This window comes from Fundulus heteroclitus, chromosome 1 (genome assembly GCF_011125445.2).
Source record: "Fundulus heteroclitus isolate FHET01 chromosome 1, MU-UCD_Fhet_4.1, whole genome shotgun sequence".
Taxonomy (NCBI): domain Eukaryota; kingdom Metazoa; phylum Chordata; class Actinopteri; order Cyprinodontiformes; family Fundulidae; genus Fundulus; species Fundulus heteroclitus.
In genome coordinates this window covers 33,130,481-33,145,775 of record NC_046361.1, presented here as the reverse complement: position 1 = coordinate 33,145,775, position 15,295 = coordinate 33,130,481, and positions in this window count along the sequence as shown.

Sequence of the window (15,295 nt, the reverse complement as noted above, 5' to 3'; positions counted from 1 at the left end):
TAAACAAAAGTGGGCATGGACCCTGGGGTGTTGCCAGCTCAGCTTGTCTATTTACTGAGATAAAAGCTGGAGAACCCTCCTCTGGGCGTCAGACTGTTGTGTTTCTGCATCAGGGACAAACAGATGTCCCCAAGAGACATTCCACAGACTGGGAGAAAACCAAACTGTCAGAGAATTCAAGCCCATTTTTGCTTCTTCTCTTCTTTTTTTTCCCCTATTCAGCCTGAAAACATCGCTTTCCCTCTGTATGGCACTCAGTCGGCAGGCAGCAACTCACTGGAAAGAAAATATTTATGTTAATGATTCAGATTTATATGCATGCTGAAAGTGCGCACTTTTGCCAGTGTTTATCTGTTAATGGACTCAGATATTAGTCGACGTGACTGGTCTTTGTCTCTGAAGTAAAATACTGCGTCAGCTGACTTCATCAAACGATGGTGCAAAAACTCATCTTAACTGGAGCTTTCCTGTAGGCAAGGATTCACGTGGATACGGCGTCAATCCAAACGGATACTCTGACGACCGCGTTTTAAGATTATCATGCCGTTCTCAAAATAAATGAGGCAACTGTGCACAAGCGATAAAATTATGATGGTGTAACAGCACTTCCAACCCCCTTAACGAGGCTCTGAAAAGTATCATGTTGCTTTTTCTCATACTGTAATGTTCTAATGGGTTGAACCACACTGCGTTGTTTTTCATTGTCTTGTCTTATTGCACCACCGATGCTTAACAGCTCAGTAAGGGGCCGGGCATACAGCTATTACTCTTCCTTGTGTTTTTTATTGTTCTTTTTTTCTATTTGAATTTGTGAGAAGAGCAATTCTTATTATTTCACAAGTAACACATGGCATTAAACCAGTTAAAGGCACGATAATATCCATCATCTACATCAGGAAGCACCAAATTTGAGAAGTTGAGAGCTACTTCATTTGTACTGTCATACGAAGGGCTACCTGTACCTTTGAACTAGAAGAATCAGAGCTCATCTTAACTTTATGTAATATAATCATGTTTTTTATCATTTAAAATCTAAGTACATACAAGTTAAAAATGAAGAGCAACTAAATAAAATAACATTTTAGATGCAGTTCACTGGAGAGTTGTGCTATATTTTGAACAGGCTTGAGGGCACCACATGTGGTCCTTCGGGGCGACCTGGTGCCTTCAGGCAATATGTTGGTGACCCCTGAGCGACATTATTGTCCAATTCTATCTTTATGCTTATTTTAGGCATTTTTGCCTTTAAAAAAAAGTATTCACACCACTGTAGTACAGTGTGACAGACCAACACAAAGTAGCCCCCAATATGTGGGGGAAGAAATTTGATGCAAAAAATGTTGTAAAAATAGAAATCTGAAAAGTGTATCATGTGTCTTCAGCTCTCTTTACACTGCATATGTTTACATGCACAAAATTTTACGATCAGAATAAAATGTATTCAGATTAAATCATTGGATTGGCGTGTATATACACCTGGCTTTATTCAGAATATAACAACTCTGATGTGTGTTATCAAATTCCCTTAAAAATCACAGTTTTGCTTCCCCACATATTTCCGGCACTTACCAACATGGAAATATATCACGTTTATGTCAGACGCACATGCATACAAGGGTCAGTTCTCCACATTCAGAATAACTTGAGGTTTGCTCCAAAAACATCACTGGACAAAAAACGTCAAGACCAAGTAAAGCAGCAGACGGGTTAAAGTTTTTAGGAGTTTGAAGCAGGGCTGGGTTATGAAACAATAGCCCACGGTTTGAAAACTGTTCCCTCTGTTATGTAGAAATGGAAAAGTATGGGACAACTCCAAACCTACCAGGACATGGCCGTACATCTAAACTGACAGGCACAGTAAGGACAGCATTAATCAAAGTTTGTGGAAGAATGGTTACGGGAAAGCCATTGCTGAAAGAAACCCATACGAATGCCAGTTTGCAGTTTGCAACATGCCCTGTATGACGAATAGCAAACATATAGAAGAATGCTCTGATCAGATGAGACCAGTAATGAAACAGCTGACCTACAATGCAGACTAAAAGGACTTCATGCTTATTTTGTGCATTTCTTTAGGTTATTGATACACTAACATTCTGCTTAGAAACACTTTCCATCAATAGACCTTAATTCATGTTTCCTTTTGGTATTATGATTCCTTTGTGCACAGTTTTCTATTAACTTGTTAACCCTGTCTAACCCTGAGTTACTTTTGTACGGAAGAGGACTAGGGCCATTCAAAAAATAAAAATAAAAGTCTATTTAATTCTGACTTTTTTTCAGAATTCTGACTTTAATCTCAGAATTCCTTGAAAAAAGTCAGAATTCTGACTTTAATCTCAGAATTATGAGAATAAAGTCAGAACTGAATAGACTTTTTTTATTGCCCTAATCCTCTTCCGTACTTTTGGTTTGGATTGAACATGAAGATTGTTCTCATGTTGGATTATGTTCTGTTTTGGCGTTTGCACAGTATCCTGGATCGCTTTAGACTCCCTGAGTTGTTCCTGTCATCTGTTCCTGCTTCCCCTGTGCTCATGGATGTTGTTTAAATTCCAGAATTTTTATTTAGCTATAAAACTCAGCCAAACATGGGATTGCCTGTCTCCTCTCTGCACAGCGGTATCACAGCAAAATGCTGTGTTTGGGGGCAAACTGACGCCCTGAATGCATCCTGAAATCATCACTGTGAAACATGGTGGTGGCTGCCTCATGCTGTGGAAATATTTCTGTTCAGCAGGGACAGGGTAGCTGGACAGAGTTGATGGGAAGATGGAAGAAAACCCGCCGGAAACTATTAGGCTTGAGAGTGGGGCGGAATGGTTTTGATTTAAGCATATTCATATGTTAGAATGGCCTAGTCAAAGTCCAGACTTCAATCCAATGAAGAACCTATGATAAGACTTGATAGAGGTTTACATAGGCTTACCATTCAATCTGACTGAGCTTTGGTTATTTTGAAAAAAGATAAAAAAAAGCTCTGCTGAGGAGTAAGGCCAATGCGGGTTGACTTGAGAGCAGTTTTGAATGAATGCCCCTCATTTCAGTGATTGGCTGAAGGGCGAGGACACATGAGAAGGTTTTCTCCGAGGAAGTCCAGAAAAACTGAAAAGCAACAACATTAAATGGGGCAGAAATAATATGAGCGGGGAGGAGCCGGGTATGGGTCACGAAAACTGGCGGGCCAGTGGAACTGTACCTAAATGTGCAAAGCTAGGTGGAGAAAGACCCAAAAAGCCAGTGAATAAAGTCAAAGACTAACTCAGGTCAAAACTGTGAATTCACAGATGTGACTTGAGTTAGTCTTTGAATATATACCCCAAAAAAATACATAGATGGATGGGACAAATTGTGGAAGGGTCAACAGGATGTGAATACATTTACAGAGCTCTGTATTTAGTGTGCTTTACTTTCAATATAGTGATGTTGAAATGTAAGAAAAAGATTCACTGCATTTCCAGTTAGCGAAGGAGAGAAGCGCATACGGGAAGCAGACAGCAGCATTTTCCTTCTGACACAGGGTTCTGGTTTAAGTCATCTATAAATAATTTAATAACCCTTAATAGCAGACAGAGACTAAATAATTTTATGCCCTAATTAATCATGCGAGAGAGTTCCTTTGTTGGTGCATCTAATTGCGGCTGAACTATGGGAGCGAGACAATGTGCAGCATTAATTAATACCAGCTATCAGTGATCAGATTTGCTCTCAGCAATTCTGTAAACAAACCGTGTCCAAAGGCATTTTGCTGATGCTACACAATCAAGATTTATGGTTCCCTTGCTGTAAACTGGTTTGCTAATGAAAGGGGATATAGAACCCTCCCTCTAAGCACAGGTTTGTGCAAAGCACTAACTACCGTCGCTTGATCAATGTCAAAACTCCATTATTTAGATTTCCAGAGGTTTTCAGCTGTGGCTTCTGTCATCATACTCAATTCCTGAAATGAATATTACAGGCCCATAGCTATTACATTCAGTCTCTTAGTAAAATTAGGTTTACTGGATCCTAAAGTTTCATTTTAAATTCCAAAAAGGACACAATCAAATGTTTTTTCCTCCGTTTTTATATATGTATAAAATTAGGCAGTTGCTAGATGACAATGTCTGGTGACTGAATGAAGAGCAAGCCTCTCACACCATACAATTAGACTGAGCAGTGTTGAACCTCTGGGCGTATGAAGAATTTAATATAAAAAAAAAAAATTTCTCCTGGTCTCCAGTCTTTGAACCGGATCCTGTTAATTGAACAATCATGGTCAGTGCATGTGCGAGGGGTGTAAAATTAATTTTTATCTGAATTTGCAATTACAGGAGAGATATGCTAGACTATAATGAAAGCAATTTATCCAAGAACAGATTTAGCTAGAAGTATTTCATAATTCATTGGAACCGTTGTTTAAACTTTGACGTTTGTTCTTTCAACTTTAGAAATGAACGTTACAGTTATAATAATAAAAAATTATATTTGCTATGAACTTTACATTTCCAGCAAATATCAAAGTGTTACAGTTGATTTGTTCAACTGGACATAAAAATGAGAAAGAAAGTGGATTTAAGTATAGAATTAACTTTGTTGCCCCAGTGGGAACATTCAGGTGTAGCAGCAAGTAAGGGAAGAAGTATGTTTAATTTCATTTAATTAAACACACTTTAATTAAATGAAATGTGCGACTGAGTAGGATGACCCAAAGTGTACAGAATGTGCATGTATAATTGTGTATAAACAGATTATCTACAAGAAGCTGTGCAATTACCAGCAGATGCTCTTTCGCTAAAGTTCATCTGTCTCCCACCACCTGCACTGGTTCGATGGGGCATTCTAGGACACTGTTGGCCATCCTGATGAGTTTACATAAAGCTACTTCCTCTCAGATGTAGTTAAACTGTTGCTCCAACAGATAACACCACAAAAGATCGCTAATGCCACCACAAAGTCAAGAGCGACCCCTGCAATCCAGAATTCCCAAGTCTCCTCAGCAGGTACAGTCTGCTCTGACCCTTCCTGTAAAGAGCATCATTGTTGTGACTCTGATCTAGTTTATTGTTCAGATGAACACCCAGGTACGTATAAGAGTCCACCATCTTTGTCAGTTCCCTAGACGTTCAGCAGTGTCAGTGTGGTGGCTCTGCGACTGCGGAAATCCATGCTTTCAGGAGGTGTTTCCAATGGCAACGGTTCACAAAGTCCCGTGTCCACTGTTCGTTCTGAGGCATCTTCAGAGTTGGCTGAGAACATCCGAAAGTGGCAGCCAGGGGAGTTGGATGGAGAAGCCTGAGGTGTAGAGGGTGAACAGGAAAGGTGCCAACACAGTTCCCTGTGGGGCCCCCGGTACTGGAGATCTGGATGGTCAAGGCCGAATGGTATTAAAATCCCTGAGAAAATGATTCTCACGGTGCTTCCAGGCTTCTCTATCTGGGTCAGTTGAGAATCATTTAAATGTCAATGTCCATATTTTTGTGAGCACATTGTACTCATCCTCTGATCTTCCATACATGTTGATGGCCATCCATCAATATGGACCAAAGTCTGAGGAATGCATCAGACAACCTTGTTAAAGCCATGCAACAAACAATCAGGGCAGTACTCAAGGCAAAAGTTTAATAAATAAAGTTGTGCAATGCAGGCAACAAATCTTGGAGGTAAAAACCACAGAAATATATACCAACACATGAAACAATTCCGAAACAAGATTAAAAATGGTATACATTTTTTAACATCACCTGAGAAAATGACTGCAGCGTTACGGAAGCACTTTGTCACAGGCAGTTATGCATAAATTTGATATTTGGTGTGTATTTAAATAACTGAACATCAGAACTGACAAAAAAAGCTGTTGTAAAGTTTATTTTATATCAAGAAAAGCTTCTTTCAGTTCAGCTCATAGGCATTCACTTTATCCAGGTTGCCTGAGTACAAAGTTGGATCAAAGCAGCACAGACAAGAATCCATCATATGTGCAATGTAGAAGCTACAGATATGTGTAATTGTCCTTCATGCTGTAAATGGCTTAAAAACACGTGTGTGTGTGTGTGTGGGGGGGGGGGGGTTACAATCAAATGTTAAAAGGAGAGATGTTAGAGAGAATTACATCAGCAGTCACCATAATTGTGTTAATCAGAATGATCATCTAAGGTGAAAATATGTCCAATTAAGCTGAACGAAATGTTACAAATAATTGGAGTCAGACAGGGGACTAAAAGCTAAGCTATAGAAATCAAACACACACCCATAGAATCACTTACATTTAGTAATGAGAGACCTTTCCGGGGCGCCAAATGAAAGGCCATAGAAACCTTGTAATTGCTCTCGATGTCAACTTGCTGCAAAGACAAAGGGGAGCCGAGGAGCAGATGTGTGCCAGAATACCTTAGGATGATTTCTTAATAGCTTTATAAATCCATTCATGCATCACGGGCATACCACCAGCACTGACAGGCTGGTGCCTGGCGAAACGCCACAGGCCTTTAAGCAGCGTGCCACAAACCAAGTTAGTTGGCTCACATTTTTTCTTTGTTACAGTTTTTATCTGTGCGGCCGTGGCACAAAAGGAGTGTTGTGTCTGTTGCCACAGCCCATGAATTGCAGTATTAACACTTCCTAAGTACAAAGTCTAAATGAGGTGCATAACAGAGATGAAACATAATGTGCTGATTTGTAAATCTTTTGGGGTCTGAAACACTCATAAAATGATCAAATCTGTGAATTTAAAAAAGGAAGAACTGAGAATGTTTTCAGAAGACAAGTGTTCACTTTGCATTCAACTGGAAAAGTGCAAAAGTAAGAGTCTTCCTTGAAACTAAACGGCAGAATTATCTCACTAGTTATTAAAGGGACATCCTAATGTTTTGAAGAAGGGTTCACGAGGATCTTACATCAAGTAAACAGTGTTTTTGAAACTTATTTCTACCCAGAGATAGAGAGTTACTGGGTAAGTAACTACATTTGTATAAGCAACTTTTTGAGATAAAAAACACTTTTAGGAGTAGCTTTACTGCACCATGCTACTTGAGTAAGAATAGTTTGAAGTAATATCTAACTTGACTGCAATTTCTGGCCACAATATCCACATCCAGTTTCTTCACTGAATGGAGAGCAATGTAATGTTTTAAGCAAAAATGCACCAGATACAGACACATATCTACAGCTTAGTGAGAGCATATTGTTCTAATGTCATTTTATATCTCCTGAGCCTGATGTTTCATTTAGAGGCCAAGTGAATATTCAGTACATTAAAAAGTGCAGGAAAAATACAGGCACAGATGGTTGAGTTGTGGCATTTGAGGCAGGCAAGCAGAACCAGACTGACCAGGGGTTGCAGGCAGTGACAGGACCAACCAGATGATGAAACCAGGGGCTGACCAGAAGAGGCAATGTGTACCGAGGATCCACCATTATGGGCAGAGCGAGAAGCTGGTACTAACGGGGAAACCTGCAGACTTTGTGCAGCACACAGGCAGCATCAAGCAGTGTGGGCTGAACACAACAGGACAGAAAAACCCAACTGGCTGAGCACATAGAGCCTGGTAGAGGCACGTGGCTGTACACAACAAGCAAGATGAGACGCCAGAGAGGCGTCAGTAGGCAGGTGGACAGGTGAGCAGAGTTGACTGTAATTAGTGACAGCAGGTGGACCTGATCTGAGCTGATTGGCTGGAGACTGAGGAGTGGATTAAGCTGATTGGATGGGGACAGATGGCTGTTGGCTGAGGGGAGTGAAAACTAATTAGTCCAGAAAAGTCCAAAACAAATAAACACAAACCTAAATCGTGACACCTTTTCCTCTCCTCTATTTTTGTCACATTTTCTCCCTTTCAGCATGTTGTCTCATCCTTTTCTCTTCCTCTCCTTCTCTTCTACCTTCCTGTTTTTGTGTCCATTGAATGTAAAATAGTCCCAGAATAATGTCTAATAAAGCTATATATATATATATATATATATATATATATATATATATATATATATATATATATATATATATATATATATATATATATACAGTGTGCGAAATACCTGTCAATATTTGGGGGGGTCCCCATCTCCCGATTGTTGCGCAATACCGATGTAAATTTTCTCAATATGCAGTAGGCCTATAACATTACAATGTCAAAGTCAAAGTTGGCTTTAATGTCAATTCTTCACATTCACCAGACATACAAGGACTCAAGAGGACGTTTCTGATGCACCAACAGTGAAACAGATAAAGTGCACAGGCACAACAGATAAGATCAGTTCTTAATACTAAAATTTAAACATTTTTAGTATTAATTGTTGTCAGCATTACGTCTTTCTTCTGTTTGCCACGCACATGCCTAATTTGCATACGCGAACAGGATTGGCTGGCTCCACTTGGCAAAAAACAGAACATATCTCCCCCTGGGATCATTAAAGTATGTCTAATTCTGATTCTGATATTTGTGAATAAATGTTTTGAATTGTAAGTACTGGACATGTTGAGCTTAAAAATTTTTTAGTGACCATTAGTGACAAAAAAATATTTAATTTTTTATTTTTTTGACACAATTTGAGACCCCCTTCAAATTTTGCTTTTGAGGCTTTCAGGGGTTCTCATGGGTTAATCGAGGGGGTCGAGCCCCCCCGGACCCCCCCATATTTCGCACTCTGTATATATATATATATCAAACATAGCTCTATGGCGAAGAGGTAATGTTTCACTTGTGAAAGTGAATCTATTGGTCTCTCTTTGGCATATAAATAAATAAATACATAAATAAATGTTTTCTTTTCATGCCACTTTTTCATAAAGGTCAGATTTGTAGATTGCATTGGTAATAACTGGTCTTTATTTAAAGATATATTGAGAGATTCCTTTTTGGAAATGTAGGTAAGAAATGCCCAAGTCCCTTTTTAAATAACTGCGCATGCGCTAGACCGTCTTACCTGCTCTTCCGCTCCTGAGCGGGATCGCGTGAAAGAATCTCCCAAATACACTCTGGTCTTTCTTTCTTTCTTCTGACATCTTGCTCTTCTGCTCTTCTTCTTGTACACGGTTTGTTTCTTGCGACCTTCAGTCATGTTCAAAGTATACGGTGAGAGCAGCGGAGCTACAATGAACGGCTGAAATAGAAGCTGACACGATACATAAAGGCTAGAAGTGCACATGCCCAGCAAGAGGAAACTAGCAAGGAATGAGCACGCACACTGGTGAGCACGTCACAATGATTGGAATGTGGAACAACCGATAGATAAGATGATTCCCCTGGAACTCGAAGCCAAAAAAGATCATCCACTATACCTTTAAACACAATCTGAAAACCTGCTATGCTTTTAAGAATTTTGGTTGCTACATGATGAAATGGGGTTAGGTTAAATGGATATGCATACTTAAAAAATTTGAGGCACTGTAAGAACACATTTAGGTCTGCCAATCAATCTGGCATGCAAGCTTTTAGACCACGGAAGGATGCAGGACTACCAGAAGAGACGCCCTGGATGCATGAAGCAAACAGGCAAATGCAGCACAAAAAAGGACCCGAACACAGGATTCATACTCAGTGCCGTCTTCACGGGGGGCAACAACTGTTCTACCATAAAGTAAGACATAGTAATATTCAACTTTCACTAGCTTTCCCTTGAACTGCTGTAAAATGTGCTTTTACAATGCAACTATTAAAAAATAAAATAAAAAATTAATCGGCCAACATAAAGCTGCAAATAGTTTCACCATTTCATCGGCTGGCACATAAAATTGAGAATAAATCGTAGCTGGGTCCGGTGCCTGCCTTACATATATAGAATGCACACGTTCCTACCCTTTATGTCTGGGTTTCATCCCAGACACTCCAGCTTCCTCCTATATTCCAATACTATATATACTGGGTAAAATGGCAACTTTCTCATTAGGTGTGAGTGAAAGGTTTGTTTCGAAATATCGATTGCGGTCCTAAAACAAGTTTACTGGCGAGCGAAGCCAATAAAGCCGATGACCCTATGTGATACTTGCTTCACTCCTGGTTAGCCTTTCCCACTGCCTCACCTCCAGAGGGACTCAGTCAGACTGCTTGGCTGGCTGCACCTCGCAGCTGTGGCCATGCACACTCTCAGTTAATTACAGGAGCACAGCACATTCAGCAGGTTTTCTCCACTGTTGTACTGAAAGGTGACCAATTTAAGCCACAGAGCGGCCATTATCATCATCCGCCTGTTGCCGGGCTCTCACGCTGCTATTAAAAGCATCCATCACCCCCCTCCTTTGGATTGAGCGACCTTTTCACAAACCAAATCAGGGGCATTTAATTTAAATAACTAACGCTGAAAAGATGCATAATCAGCCGTGCAAACTCGACACGGTAATTATTAATTTTCATAAATTTCTAAATAACATTCAATATTAACGTTCCTCTTCGTCTCCTCGGCAGCAATCAGTGCTCGGATACTCCCTGTAAAAGCAAAAGTAATCTTTAAGGATTAGTGAGGAGTGAATTCTAATAAGTGAAGCTGTCGTTGGGTTTCGGCTCGCGTGGAAGACGCACACACTACTTCTGATCCTTCTCCTCGTTGATGAATGAAGCAACTTCTTGTTTTTTCTCGATCCGCCTGTAGCAAACAGAGCCGATTCACCAATCTAAATTCAAACAGGCTTTTTGTACGACTGAAATTATTCGTTCAACACTGAAACGTAAAGAAAAACAGAGGCAGCGTGCCGTTGCAAACAAAAGTTAACATCAGCAGAAGGCGTAGTAATATATGAAACAAATTTGCTCTTTATTAAGGTTTTTTTACAGACTAATTAAACATGCACTTTACATAAAGAAATGCATAATTTTGTCAGTCTGCGGAGTATAAGCAGACGCCTCGGCTACAATGTTGGTATCACAAAATGTTGAAAAGTTTGTAGCAAATTAAACAGACAATGGAGCCGTTGTGAAGATTGTAAACATTTGGCTAAAACTTGCACACCTCTAAGGTCTAAAGCAAGTTCAAAGTTATCTTGCACTCTCTGTTTCCTCCACTCTAGTTTTGTCACATTTTCTCCCTCTTAATGTTTTATCTAACCTTCCTCTCTTCCTTTCTTTCTCTTTCATCCCTTGGTGTAACTCTTTCTGGAGTGCCGGGTCATCCCCCTCTGTCTGGCAATCCGATTCGGACATTTTTTGCTCGCAGTTTGGGTTGGCCCCTTCCTGTTCCAATATGGATGTGCACCAGTCCACAAAGCAAGGTCCACAAGGAAACAAATGAGCAAGTTTGATGAGGAAGAACTTGACTGTTCTTAGGTAGTCGGACGTTGTTTTATGCATTGTCATTTTGTATGTTTTGAGGACGCCGGGAAGACCAGCAACCACGTTGTGGAAGCTAATGGGAATCCGAATAAAGAATAAAGCTCGACCCGATAGAACACCTTGGGTATTTATTAGAACATGTACTGCAAGCCCGGTCTTCTCATCCGGATCTTACAAACGCTCCTTGAAGAATGGTGAAATACTCCAATAAAGACACTCCTTAACTTTCTGTACAGTGTTTAAAAAAAAACAGTCGAAGCTGCAAAGGTTGGACCGGCTCCATTTCAAAGCATACATTTTGAGAATGGAATGTCATTAAAGTCGATGTGTCTAAAGGCAGGAGTTCTCAATGCTTTGGACAATTTAGTTCCCATGTATCCTGGTACAACCAAACAGAAAACAATGCTCTCCATTTTTTCCCACAAACTGAGAAATAGCATAAAATACAATTAAACACATTAAACAAAAATGTTGATAAAGGTTTAACCACAATATTTTTTTCTCTCTATTTCTGTGTAATAGAGCTCACGAAATTGCAGAAGAACGCTGTTTTCTAGCCTCGTGAGACCATCCTGATCTCGCAAGCTTTCAAGGTTTCACTCGCAGATCAGTCTGGCTACCCTCCGTTAAAGAAAATTTGGAGCCGTTCACCAAACGAATGTCCAATCAGCGTTGGCTTTGAGGCGGGTTGAGGTGTGACGCAACGAGAAGCGCGACAGTTCAGTCTAAAGAACATGGCGGCTTCAGCCGATGAAACTAGCGTTAGCGTGGCTATCGAGCAAGTTTTATCGGAATTACAGAGTATTTATTTGCTGAGCTAACGAGCCTTTACCTGCAGCAGCAAGAGTAGCTTGGCTTGTGGTTGTGTTTTCGTCGTCGCTCTGTTACGAGCGACGACGAATCTGATTGGTTCATTTGGCCCGTCTATCACCAACATAGGCCAATCAGCTAACCAGTATTTTCGCCCCTTCCCAAAATTACTTCAACGGAAGGTTTCCAGATGGATATGCGGAGCAAATCTATCTGGCAGAGTCAGGTAAGCTGTTTTCACCACTACTATGGTTACGTCTAGTCTGTTGGAATTAGGAAGCAACATTTTTGACTACAAGGGCACTCATCTCATAACCATGTCGCTGCCCAGAGAATAGATAAAAAGCCAACAATGACATCAGAAACATTGTATATAACATCTACAAAACTCTGATTCAAAATCCCAACATGTACCTGGAAGCACACTAGAATTTGGCAAATTGAGGCCAAATGTTTACTTTAGCATTAAGACTTGCATCTGTAATACTACTGCATCGATAAAATAGTGTCAGACATTAAAAATTCAAATGGCTGAGCAAAGAACAACGCGCACAAACACAAACGATGGTAATAATCGGTGCAAATATTCCCAGGTGGGCCTCATTCACCCTGTCCAGGCTCCCATGTGCAGCATTAAAATATAGATTTAAACGGTTTATGTGTGATTCTCTGACCAGCCGAAGACGCACGATTCCCACTATAATGCAGAGCAAACAGACCTCGACATAGAAACCAGCGTGTGACAGCCATATCTATGGAAAATGGGGAAAAGTGAGACTGAGAGTAGTCCAGTGCTGCCCGGGCAACTTATCACTGTCATCACACAAAACTGCTGCAGATAAATCAGCCTGATTTACCAGGAACCATCCGGGGAGCAATGGCCATGAAGAAATATGGCATGTGGGGAAAGATAGAGGAATATAAAGCTTTGACAGGAGGGAGATTTGCCAGGAGGGCAAACATATGCTGGGAAAGTACCCAAACTGTTAGATAAATCAGAAAAGAACGGCACCGGCAATTTATGCAAGGCAGCAGCGAGCTTTTATATGATGCTATCAGAGGAGCAGGGAGCGTCCGACCTTGGATAACCTGAACTGGGCCTCTTCTGACCCAATGATGATTTCACGCAGCTTTTTTTTTCACTTTGCAAACAGACAGATGGCTCATTCAAACAGTACAGGAAGACGTTTTAATGAAAAGCCTTTCTGTCTTTGCACAGAGCATCTGGCCCTCACAAACAAGTACTTGAAGAGTTCATGTTTTTTTTTTTATTATTATTATTTCTCTTGCTTTTATTTCATACATGTCTGTCACACATATCCAAACTTTGCATTGATTGATGCAGTTGGGCTCTCTGCTGTCTGGTTCTCCTACAAAGCTCGTCAGAAGCGGAGTTTGTGTGGAAGGAGGGAACGAAGCGTGTGGCGAGACTGGATTCCTGGACCGGACGACTTTCCTGAGTCTCTCCCTCTTCTTCGACACGTCTTGTTGTCAAACTCCTCGTCAAAATCTGCATGGTCGGATGACAGCCCGTCAATTTCGAACGTTCTCACCAAAACACGAGAAGGCCAAGTAGAATATCTCTTTACACTAAAGCTTTGTGCTAAAGAGTGGATTAGAGGAGGTTAAAAAATCCCCTTCAACGGGTAAATTAAAGCATATATATTAAAGAGTTACCGCCAACATTGCAGAAAGAAAGGAAACAGTGTGTTTCATACTGAGCCCGGTTCTTTCATACTGAGCCCGGTTCTGCCGGAGGTTTTCCTTCCCGTTAATGGGGAGTTTTTCTTCCCACTGTCGCTTCATGCTTGCTCAGTATGAGGGATTGCTGCAAAGCCATGTACAATGCAGACGACTCTCCCTGTGGCTCTACGGTTCCCCAGGAGTGAATGCTGCTTGTTGGGACTTTGATGCAATCAACTGGTTTCCTTATATAGGACATTTTTGACCAATCTGTATAATCTGACCCAATCTGTATAATATGATTGAACTTGATTTTGTAAAGTGCCTTGAGATGACATGTTTCATGATTTGGCGCTATATAAATAAAATTTAATTGAATTGAATTATTATTTCTCTTGCTTTTATTTCATACATGTCTGTCACACATATCCAAACTTTGCATTGATTGATGCAGTTGGGCTCTGTGCTGTCTGGTTCTCCTACAAAGCTCGTCAGAAGCGGAGTTTGTGTGAAAGGAGGGAACGAAGCGTGTGGCGAGACTGGATTCCTGGACCGGACGACTTTCCTGAGTCTCTCCCTCTTCTTCGACACGTCTTGTCAAACTCCTCGTCAAAATCCGCATGGTTAGATGACAGCCCGTCAATTCGAACGTTTTTACCAAAACACGAGAAGGCCAAGTAGAATATCTCTTTACACTAAAGCTTTGTGTTAAAGAGTGGATTAGAGGAGGTTAAAAAATCCCCTTCAACGGGTAAATTAAAGCATATATATTAAAGAGTTACCGCCAACACTGCAGAAAGAAAGCAAACAGTGTGTTTTGTCAGGCTAACTTCAACATATTTGTCTAGGATCAGCAACAGCATCCAAATCCAGCACAACCAGTGGACTAATGGAGTCTTATAATGGGTGAACAAAGTTTCCCTGTCCTGTGTCAGAAAGTTGTTGAGAAGTTTAAAGTAGAACTCGACTACAAAGCAACAAGCAAAGCTTTAAGCATCTCAAAGAGAACCGTTAAAATCCACCATCTGAAAATGGGAAGTATATGTGTACTAAGACGTCTCCACCTGGACAGACAAGCAGCCAAAATATCATGGTGACGGTTGAGGAGCTGCAGGGATCCACAGTTCAGGCGGAAGAATCTATTGAAAGGACACCTACTAGCTGTTTATGGAACAGGTTAAAGAAGTAAGCCAGTGTTGAGGGTGGAAAAAAAGCCACGAGAGTTTCTGTTTGCAGTTTACCCAGAAGCCATGTAGTGTCAAATCAAAAAGATGTGGAGGAAGGAGCTCTGTCCGGATGAGACCAGGAGGTCACATTCAGCCTTCATGGAGAACGCCCTGTGCGTAGCAGGAGCTGAGGTCCTTCTGGACGTATTTTCACCAAACAGAAACGCGGTGATGACAGCTTCATGCTGTGGGGAAGCTCTCCTTCAACACGGACAGGAAGGCTGGGCAGAATTGATGGGGAAATGGATAGTTAAATACAGGAAACCCCTGGAAAAAAGAAAAAAGTCCTAATTCTCCTCCTTTCAGGACAACCCTAAATATGCAGCCAGAGCTACA